Source organism: Notolepis coatsorum (genome assembly GCF_963971535.1).
Source record: "Notolepis coatsorum genome assembly, chromosome: 11".
Taxonomy (NCBI): domain Eukaryota; kingdom Metazoa; phylum Chordata; class Actinopteri; order Aulopiformes; family Paralepididae; genus Notolepis; species Notolepis coatsorum.
Window position 1 is genome coordinate 88040412 of NC_140175.1, and position 11876 is coordinate 88052287.

Sequence of the window (11876 nt, forward strand, 5' to 3'; positions counted from 1 at the left end):
TGAGGAAAGCCGCTCAAGCTTCTTCTGAGAAAGACCCCTCTTAGGTCAGACCCTTGGGGCCGACTCCCACCACCTCCAGCCCACTAGTCACACTCCCAGCTGAGGAACTAACACAAGCACATGACCAGTGCATACTGTACACATACACACACAGGCTGTGCCTCATTACTAAGGCTGGGTATTGCGGTTGCCAATTACTTTGTGAATCAAGTCCCGATTCTGTTGTGGCTATTTCAGTTACAACACCAATCTTGCTTGGATAATATGCAAGAGATTCTCACAGAACTAATGCTGTAAATTGTACAAGTTGAAACCTCTAACGTGGTGCATTATCAAAATTAATGTTCACACTAAGAATTGACCACAAAGTAGTTTGATTGCCAACAGCTAGTTATTTGGGAGCAGGCGAATGTTATTTCCAGGAACAAACGCATTCATTCTGAAAGTTACATCGTTGATGCTTGAAATATCCGAGCTTCCACGTTAACATAAGGTTTCGTTTTTACTTAATAGCAAACATAATCAAACTAACGCTAGCGGACCAGGCTAAATAAGCATTTATTCTGAATGTTTACATCACTGATGCTTGGAATGTGTGAGCTTAGTGAAGCAACATGGCAAATGTACAAATGTTGCTTGCTACCATGTTACATCTCTCGGGTCTCTTTCTTTCTTAGAATTTTATGAATCGATAGATTATTATTCAAATCAAGATAGTGTCTAATAGGGAAAAGAACATTTTTTATTTATTACCGAGCTTCACAGCCTCTTTTCAGCATCTTATTATTCCACGACCCTGCTCGCCTCTGATGTGGGATAGCAGCTTACAACTAACGACAACAGTCTAAAGTACCAGACCAGTACAGCTTATACTCTTAACACAGGGACACGGATTCTAAAGCTCTACTTAACTCAAGCGACTGGAAACCATGGGAAATGGACACCAAACACCACTGTGTAAAAGAGAAATAATAGGCCAGACAGACAGTTGCCTCTCAGTGATTTTCATAAACGAGGTGCAATCGAAATACGATAGTTTTTATTTAATAGCGCACAGGAGATAATCCAACAAGCGAGCTAGCTGGCTGCCGTCATCATTGCTAAATAATGGCTAACAATAGTGGACCAGGCTAGCGTTTTTCCCAGGAACAAAAGCATTCATTCTGAATGTTACTTCACTGATGCTTGAAATGTGTGGACTTAGTGAAACAACATGGCAAATGTACAAAACGTTGCTACAATGTAACATCTCTGGTCTCTCTTTCTTCATATTTCTTTTCTGTTCTCCCAGCTGTTAACTCACTGGAGGCCAAACCCGAGATAGTCCGTGTTAACTCGCCCCATGCTCTGGACGCCAAACCCGAGAAAATCCGTGTTTTAATCCATATTTCTTTTATTAGCGATATCCATTCATTTTTCATCCATCCAGCCTGACGTTATCATTGGAAATGGGTCTGAGCTCGCAAAGGGCAAATACCGCCCCCTATCGTCTCCCGGATGGTATTGCAGTTTGCACATCATTGGATTGGATTGGTTGGGACTGTGCAGCCAAAAAATGAGTCCGGTCCAGGTTTTACTTCTCGGGGATGCAGCTGGATACCATTGCATTGACTGTGGGGACTGGGAGCAGTGTGGATCTATGTGTTTTTGGATATAACGTTGGATCAATAAACGCGATCAATATTTGGAATGGCGATCAGGAATTGGATTAATCTTTTTGCATGACATCAGATGTGAGGTAAGGCCTTTATGTTACGAGTCTTGGGGTAATCAGAGGTTCCTTTCACCGCCATCGGAGTGTGTGTGTGTGTGTGTGTGTGTGTGTGTGTGTGTGTGAGGTCGCGCCGACCAAAGTACGGAGAACCGATTTTTCAGACCCCGCTGCTCTTTGTGCATAAGTACACATATAATAGAGATAATCTAGCCTTTATTTGAAAACTATTCATAAATCAAGCGACAAATGGCACGATTTCTAAGGAAATACATTTAAGCTCGATTTGCTGGGGTTTATTGAGATGAGACAGAACGCTCTAGAAATATATTGATATTCATCACGGTATAAAATGGAAATGTATGTATGAAAAAATGATCCGTTTCGTGCATGTTGACTGGAAGCAACTCATTGACGACCACTGTGTTGTTTAGATCTATTGCTATTATATTTTATACGCACTCGCAAATAAGTCCTTTCCTCCATTGGATACAGCGTTGGCCCAGAAGGGCATCAGCAGAGGGCGCTGTTGGCCCTGAAAGAGTTAACAGACTGTTATGCTAACTGGCTAGCTTGCGAGCTGTACCCAACATGCCGTTCAATGGTGTAACAGTTAATAGGGTCCCCTTTCAATACACTACACAATGTTGGCCTAGTTGCCGAAAAAAAACAAGGGAAATATATTTTTGAGACAAAATGATATTCGTATAAACTAATTCGATTTTTTTGATAATTTAACGACTATTCAAAAACCGATGCCAATCCCTGAATTTAATCAGTTATTGGTATACTAAGCATATTACAACGATTTAGGTGCGACCCAATTTATTTTATGAGTTACATTTTTTATTTATTTTTTTTACAATAAAGTTTCATAAAAATCTTAGTCAAACCTTTAGTATTATGGATATTAAACACGCTGACAGAGTACATGCATCCATGTTGTCGTGAACATTTTAATTAAATAAAGAAATTCCCTATCCATAGTCGCCGTGGGAAAAAATTAAATAAGAAATAAAATAAAATAAATTCCCTACCTACCCATGGCCTTAACTGACAACCAACAGGAACCAAACCATTTATTTTGTTAGGCCGAATGACACTTAGGCCACTTTACTCGCCAAATGCGAGTATTTTTTACGTTTGGCGAGTGATTCATGAAGACCACTCGCCAGTCTGGCGAGTATACAAAAAAATAAAACATTCTGCAATCACTGCACTGGCAAACGGTGCGCGTCTTCTGAGTGCTCGCTTTAGTTGACAGTGCCACGAGAGCACTGCACAAGACCACCCGCGGACATATAATGTTTAATAAACGTTTGCGCAGTACTGGCCAACCCGCGGACATATAATAATAAAAGTCCTGCGGTACTACTAGGCTAGCCATCAGGAGCACTCGCAAACAGATAACGTTAAACACAGCAGAATATGGAAAACAGACAGACTGACCAACGGGGAACTGCATCCAACCCTAGTACAACCATCGAGTATAAGTTACTAAGGACACATTTAAATCACAGAGGTGTAATGTTGTCTACTGGAACTGTATACAGTGGTTAGCTTCTAGTTAGCGTTTTAGATAGCTGCTTGCTAGCTAACGTTAGCCCCGTGTGCTCAAAGCAGCCAGCTAGGTGTATATCTGTTATGACTATAATGTTTCCGAAAAAGCAACCGGACTACGACGTAAGGTTAGACATTTTATTTCATGCTCAAAAGCCCCTGGCTTGCACATCGCAGTCACGAAAGGGGCTAGCTAAGCTCAACCAGTGCACTATGTGTGCACAACGTCAACAGCACCAACCCAACTGACGTTACCACAACACTTGACGGTACTTCACAGCACTGTCGTAAGACCACCGTGCTGTCTTAAAGGCACAGTGTGCCTACCCAGATGCATACACAACATTGACGCTGCTTGACATACAAAGAAGTAATTATCACAATTAGCGATTTTTTTTGTCTGGTAAAAAATCTGTTTGGCTGGTAAAAAAAATCAGATACTCGCCAGTTGGCTGGTAAGCCAAAAAGTTAGTTTCCTCCCCTGTTTGCCAGTGTTACCTCGTTCAAACCCAAGCTAGACCGAGATCAGAACAAGCCACCGTATGTATATCACCTTGCTGACAGCATCAGCTCAGCTTCAGACGGATACAGAGTGAAGAAAAACCTTATCGACCAGTTACTTTCAATGTAATTTACAGGAGAACTTTCACATGGAGTTCAAAAGATTACAGACATGTCGCGACAAGCTGCGCTCCAGGGGAGAAACTCTTTAAATGCACACATTAATAGACCTGCAAGCAGGTTGTTTCATAGCATTTGTGGACCGAAGGTGATAAAAAATGTTCCTCTTTTTTGTAGGGACTCGATCACAGCTTATTTTACAAGAGATTCTCACAGAACTAATGCAGTAAATTGTACAAGTTGAAACCTCTAACCTGGTGCATTATCAAAATTAATGTTCACACACACTAAGAATTGACCACAAAGTAGTTTGATTGCTAACAGCTAGATATTTTGGAGCAGGCGAATGTTATTTCCAGGAACAAACGCATTCATTCTGAAAGTTACATCGTTGATGCTTGAAATATCTGAGCTTCCACGTTAACACATAAGGTTTCATTTCTACTTAATAATAGCGAACGTATTAACGTAATCAAACTAACGCTAGCGGACCAGGCTAACATAAAGCATTTATTCTGAACGTTTACATCACTGATGAGCTTAGTGAAGCAACATGGCAAATATAATGTTGCTTGCTACCATGTTACATCACCGCTCTCTCTCTTTCTTAGAATTTTATGAATCGATATCAGATTATTATTCAAATCAAGATCGTGTCTAATAGGGAAAGAACATTTTTTATTTACACCGCTGAATGGCATGTTGGGTACAGCTCGCTAGCTAGCCAGTTAGCACAACAGTCTGTTAACAGCTGGGAGAACAGAAAAGAAAGACTAAGAAAGAGAGACCAGAGATGTTGCATTGTAGCAACGTTTTGTACGTTTGCCATGTTGTTTCACTAAGTCCACACATTTCAAGCATCAGTGAAGTAACGTTCAGAATTAATGTTTTTGTTCCTGGACCTGGGGAAAACGCTAGCCTGGTCCACTATTGTTAGCCGTTAGCAATGATACTCAATATGAACATATTAGATCTGCCTCAACCCTAGCAATTTTTAAGAAAAATGTTAAAGACTTGCCTCTTCTCACTGGCTTCTCATTCATGCTGAGCCATACATTTCTGCTGTATTAATTTGCATTGATATATGTGTGTAGCACACTGTTTGCAGTACTATTTCAGTACTGCAGCATTTTGGTTAACCTCTGTTGTTTTAAATGTGCTATATTATATAAATAAATTACCTTGACCATTAAATGATTGGAAACGAGGGCAAAAGAACTTGATCGGGACATCCCTGCCTTTTTGGATGCCCTGTCACATGGCCCATGTCAAATGGGAGATTTGTTACTTAAAAAGTGCCATTGACTCAGCCGTGAACTGCCCCACCGCCCCCCCGATGTCAGAAGGAGAGAAACTAGAACATGGGCACGTCTCATCTATCAGTGGACCCTTGAAACCCCCAGCTGCTGCTGTGCTGTGGTGGTGTTTGAGAAAGACGTCTAAATCCCCCCAATCCCAGCGTGACGTGATGCAAGAGAAATATAGGAAGCGCCGGCTTTAAGGGATTACGTCTGACTAAGCGAAAAAAGGGAAAAAACATGCACCTACATAGCTCTGTGTGGGACGTGCGTCATGTTTCAGTCACAAAGTGTGGGGAGTCCCAAATGAAAGCCAGTTTCTCTGGTGAAGTGTGGGCACAGCGGCACGACGGGTTGAGGATCAGGGTCTGGTGGGCGTCGAGCTTTCGAGGGTTTTACAATATTCGACGAGTCACAACATTACCTGCAGAACTGAAAACAGTCGTTTCAGTAGTCTGCAATCAGTGTCTGACCAATAGTGTTGCAGACGGCGTTAAAATCATCTTGTATTTTAGAGATTTGCCCTGTGTTTACATCTCGTCTGTCGTTACTACTTTGCATTTTGTCTTATTTATTTGAATTGTGTTTACCGATTGTAAATGAGGGCAACCTCAGTGGTCCATGACCATGAGCTATAAAAGATCAGATAAAATTGTATCGCCTATATTTATGTGTTTCTACTATTACCCTGCCCATACCTGGTCCTCCCCTCGCCCATGCTGCCCGAATGTCCCCAAGGGGATCAATAAAGGAATATCTCATCTTAAATAAAGGTTTGATGAAGACATATCGTACAGCAAGCAAAGGGGTCATAAATGGCTCACACAATGTATAAAAGGTAGGGATACACCAATACCATTTTTTCACAGCCAATAATAACAAGTACAGATCCAAACTATAGTCCTTTTTCACAGCAGACATGTTGACGCGTCATCATAGCAAGGTAAACACAGCTGTGACTGATGATAACATTAACACTGGGCGTGTTGCGTTTAGAAGTGCCCTGGTATTGTTGCACGCTGGCTCACCGGCACAAACCAAAAGGAATGGACCCATTATCAACGTTATTAGTTACAGCTGTGTTTACAAACAAAGCTGGTCAGAGGGAAGCAACAGCTGTGATTGGAAGACAACGAAAAGAGGGCAGGGTTTGAGATTGTCTTCTCATCAACGATGAAGACAATCAAGTCACTTTGCTTTCTGGTGTACACGTGGCTCTTGGTACTGGTCATTCATTATACACTTTTTTTTATTTTTATGAATCTATTAAAAAGTATAATAATCATTACGATTTATATTTCCTCGCACAATAATCATATCATCGTCAATCAATCAGTGGCTCAGGGGGTAGAGCGGCCGTCTGGTAATGATAAGATTCCCAGTTCGATTCCCGCTCCTCTGTGTCCTTGAGAAAGACACTTAACCCCTAATTGCTCCTGATGAGCAGGTTGGCACATTGCATGGTTGCCTCTGCCGTCGGTGTGTGAATGGGTGAATGTGAGGAACAAAATTCTAAAGCGCTCTGAATAAAAGCGCTATAGAAATGCACCATTTTAATTTCATCGAAAACCCATATGATATCGCTAGCACTGGCACACACCCGCGCTACCCACCACAAGTATATTCTCACTGATTATTATTGTGGAGATTCACAAATATGGATACCCTACCCTATCCTGGTATTGGCCCAATATCCAATATCAGTACATCCCCAGTATGTGTGGATGTAAAGACAAATTCCCAGGTAAATTGGCAGAAATGGGGAGAAACGCAAACCAAACCAACCGTTCCTACAGCGTGAATCGCAGCGATCATCTTCCCCTGCTGTCGGAGCTCAATCTGGGTTTGCAGCATCATTATCCCCTCCCTACATGGGCCCTTCTTTCTGTGGGTGCGAACTGGCACAGCAACACACCCTTCCAAATGGATCCCAGTTTAGGGAGAAGTTAATGAGTAAGCATGTCATACATATTTATGCAGGAATGCAAGTTAACTACTCTGGTCAATGGGAGGAGGGAGGATGGAGGATGGAGGGGGGGGTGCAGGGGAAAGTGGGTTACTACCCCATCCGGCTCATTACCCATGAGAACGGGGGTGAGCGGGCGCTTGTGAAGAGGAGGAGAGGGGCTGGGGGACCTTCGGCCGATTGTTTTGCGCCCCCTTGTTATTTCAACAGAGACCTACAGTGGAATGTTTTTCATCCCCGCCGAGGCTGCCGTGGAGGCCAGCTCCTCTCCCATTGGCCCGCGGTCCTGCTCGTTATTGAAAGGGGGGCTTAGGGAGGCAGTGGCCCAGAGCACCGAGAGCAGACAGCCTTCAGCACTTCCAATGCCTCGCCCTCGCCCTCTTTTTCAAACAGCGAAGGGGGGAGTGGGGGGGGGGGGGCATTTGTTTCCCAGGTATTCCCACAGCATACTTAACCCTTTCACTGCCACACGACAGAAGGTTAACCCTTTACCGTCGGTTGTGTGATAGTAAAGGGTTAACCTTCTGTCGTGTGAAAGGGTTAACCGGCTGTGTGTTGTCGCGGTGAAAGGGTTAACCGTTTGGTAGTGCGGCAGTGAAAGGGTTAAGAGAGAGAGAGAGGCAGACAGACATGTAAACAAAGCCCCACACGACTGCTGCTCATGGGGTTTCAAGTCTTGGCCACACAGTCAAAGATTTATTTTTCCCCCTCTTCTTTTTTTATTTTTTATTTTTTTTAAAGGGGAATAAACCTGGAAATGTGACAGCTCTGTGCTAAGGTGGTGTTCCCACCCCCCTCCCTCTCACTTCCTATGACACAGCTATGAGCCACGAAGTGGACTCCAAAAAAGCTGCAGAGATCATGCAAGAAGTTACCGCAAGCCGTTCCAGCTTCTACTACGCTGCCCTCTTTCTAGTCGCTGCCATCTCTCTGCACTACGTTCTGCCAAAGACAAAGGAGAGGGGGAGAAAACACATACCAACCAACCCCCCCCCCCCCCCCCCCCCCCCCCTGACACTTATCTTCTTTCCAACCTCAAGATCTCTTGAAAACGTAAGGAGCCATGGAGTTTTGGATCAATCAGCTGTGAGAAAGCTGCAGTTTCCAACGTCATCATTCTGAGATATATAAAGGAGGGCTTGGTTGATTTTCCTCCATACATTAAGGGCTGTGGTCCCAGCTGGTAAAAGCATTTGGCCCAGAAGCCGTTGAGAAGAGGCAGTCGGTCTGTTGCCAAAGCTGAGGTGAAAATCTTTCTGGAGGACAGTCTCATGCCAGGAAAACTCAGCAACAAACTCTGAGTGAACCTCCTTTTCCCAGAATCACATCACACTGCCTGCAAGCAATCTCTTCAAATTCAAAACACACAAAAAAAAGGTCTCTGAACAGGTTTAGGAGTCTAGGAACATGGATCTGGTGGGAATCCTGAACCAAGATGATAAGGCTGATGCTTCCGAAATGTGCATCCTGTCAACAACACACAACGACAGGACTGGATCCTATTAAACCACTAACTAGCCTTCCCATTCAAGATATAGCCCATAGTCAAATATGCCACACTCACACTGTCCGGCCGCTTCTCTGTGGGCTCCGTCCCAAGCATTTCACCATAAAGTAGATGTATTTTATTGTGACAAGTGACAACTAATAAACAAACTTGAAATATAACCCATCCTCCTTGTTAATATATACCTGTCCTATGCCTTGCTTCTTAACTCCAGAACTGTGGTACAGCAGCAGGAACTTGGTGACTGCACAGATTCAAAGTTGAGTCCTATTGGCAATCAGCACTCTTGAAATGGCAATGTAGCGTGGATGAAAAGGACTTGTTATCGTCACTTTCGCCATCCGCCAAGTAGTGCTGTAGCTCTGTCGCTAAAAGAAGGACTTGGACGGCCACCGACCAGTTGTCTCAAACCGTAGCTCAGTCTGCTGCTGAAGTGTTTCACGGCAGGCGGGGTCAGGGCCAGCTGGAGGCAGGTCCATCATTACTCCAGGCCCCCCTCCATAGCCAGGCTCCGGACTGAGGGCCCTCAGCTCTCATTTTGGTCTCAACCTCATCCGCCCCATTCCTGCTAATCACAGGGTTGCTATGGGGACCGTGACATGCAGAGCATGGTTTTACTAAACCACACTCCACCCCCCCCCCCCACAACCCCTACATACCCTCCCCCTTCTCCTCCCTACTTCAACTCCCATACACACAGTCTACATCTCAGGAGGAAAATAAAACTTCAAATGAGGATGACTTTGTTTTGGTAACGGTCCTTACTCTACTTCTGTTAATGCCCTCTCCCCGAAGCCTAGAGTGTAATGTATTCAAAACTTGACTGACCTTTGACTCCAAATAACTTCAGCAGTTTCCAATGGTAATGAAGGGGGAGGTCTAGAATGTCGCCTCCTTAAACCCTACAGCCCTCATAAAACCGTCAGTCTGCATTGTCATGTTTCCACGATGCTACAAACAAGGCAAGCTGTGAGACGTGCAATTGTTAGAATAGACAGCGAGAAGAAGTAACCTATACATAGTCTGTCTTCGTTGGGAAGCTGTAAACACGAATCGCACACATATGTAATCAAAGAAGCTAGCCAATGTTGCTTTGGGAGAAGCGTTTAAGCTTAATTCCTTAACATTTTGGGGTGTTTCTCATATTCACAGCACAGCCTGCTAAGAGTGTAGGTTTTAAACCTGCTTTCACTTTGACACCTGGCTAACAGACATCCGCTTGACATCATCAGGCGCGACACTGAGTCACAAAGTTTACATTTTAAAGTTTGCAAACAAAAAGTCTAATATCACGGTCTGTCTCTGCAATAAAGCTTTGTAAGGCGAGCGAAGTAACTATAACTATAAGGTTATTATCTATTCGTCTTGCGGTGTGTGCGGCACGGCTGGAACGCTGTCGGGCGGCGGTTTCAGTCAACTTTCCACTTTCAAGACAAAGCTAAATAGACAAGTTTGCTGAACCAACTTCCTGAAGGAAATAAAAGGATAAACCAAATAAAAACTTACCCGGTGAATAAGGTAACAAGCGAGTTTGAGGAGGGGGTGGGGGAGAGAAAACGCTCACACTCCGAGTCCGACCACCGGGCTACAAACACGCAGACAGACGAGAGGAGCGCACGTCATCCCGTCCTCCGCCACAATGGAACATCTTGGGAGCTACTGCGTCGAACGGGCAACAGGTTTACCTTTCGAGAGCACATTCGACTATACAAAAAAAAAGTTTATAAAAAAAAAATATCCACACAAGAATCAGTTAAGTATCTTCTAATAATCCCCGTGTCGTGGTGTTCAGATAATGAATCGCTGTTGAGAGAATACTTGTTTTAAAGTGGGTGTTTTGTTTGGCCGCAACAGTCCCTCGCCTCTGCTCGGTCGCAGCCAAGTAACATTAGTGCTGAGAGGCGGCTCGGCTCCCCCTCCCTTTGCCCATCGAGCCCGGGCCGACTGGGAGGAACCAGACACCTTACTCCCACTGCTCATTGGCTCTCGGCTGGGGGACCGTCATATAACCAACCCAAGAGGCGTCTCTATAGTAACCCACAACTGGGAGGAAAATATACTGAGCACATATATACAGTAGTAAAAGCATTAGACCTGCTATGTGGTCCTCCTTTCTACAGCGCAGGGAGGCTGGCTGGCTGGCCCATGGATTTGTTGTAACAGTACTTCATGTGTGGGCCTAACCTGTGAGTGTGTGTGTGTATGTTCTGGAGAATACACATACACACACACACACTCTCTCACACACACACACACACCTACACACACACACACACTGACACACACACACACACACTACACCTCCCCAGGACTGCTGCCATGGCTATGCATGGCAAATTGTGGCCATGGATTTGTAACAGTACTTCATATGTGGGCCTAACCTGCGTGTGAGTGTGTGTATGTTCTGGAGAATACACCTACACACACACACACACTCTCACACACACACACACACACACACACACACATTTTAATACTTTATTTGGTTCCACAAATTATATTACATAAACAGGGAATCAAATGTATCGGGGCCAATCAGCACTGAACACTTAAGGGTACACAATCATAGCACCTCCTTCTCCACGTGGCTAAGCTGCCAATAATAGCTGAGACAGAACAATATTTGGCAATTTGTTTGGCTTTTCTTTTAGACATTGCAGCAATTCTCAGACCGGTCATGGTGCATTTGTGCACATGGCCAAGACTTCCGAACACAAGTACACTATATCTACACCTATACCCAAGGTCAGCCATCACACTGAGCAGTGGTTGGTATTTGATATACTTGTCCCGGAAGGCCTGGTCCATGTACAGATCAAAGGTACAGCCTACTTCTATGACCAGCACCTCTCCGTGGCTGGTGTCAACAAAAACAACGTCCGGTGTATTTGGTATGTTAGCAAAAACATTGTTGGTAAGGCCAAACCACTCTGGTTTCACTCTGGCATGTTTGTACATTGCTGCACTAGATGGTGATATGTTCCGTACCGCATCAGACACAATGTCCACAATACGGTCATGACGAGCGATGTACAGGTGTTTGTATGCATTACATCCGTTTGTTATGTGTGCAATGGATTCTAGGTGTTGTGAATCCTGATGGTTTAAACAGAATGGACTGTGAGTTTGAGGATACCAAGTGGACAGATTGTATTGAGTGGGTAATACCTGCAGTCTTGCTTTGACACACACACACACACACACACACACACA

The 11876-nt window shown here is 44.1% G+C and overlaps 1 protein-coding gene across 5 annotated transcripts in view; it reads right to left on the reverse strand.

The window, feature by feature from the left end:
• Positions 1-10528, reverse strand: part of ptpn13 (protein tyrosine phosphatase non-receptor type 13) — a 153718-nt gene extending 143190 nt beyond the window's left edge. For all 5 annotated transcript variants that reach the window (XM_084324404.1, XM_084324405.1, XM_084324402.1 and 2 more), the window contains exon 1: positions 10170-10528. The gene's annotated coding sequence lies outside the window, so the exon portion shown is untranslated. The remainder of the gene's footprint in view (positions 1-10169) is intronic.
• Positions 10529-11876: the final 1348 nt, after the last annotated feature.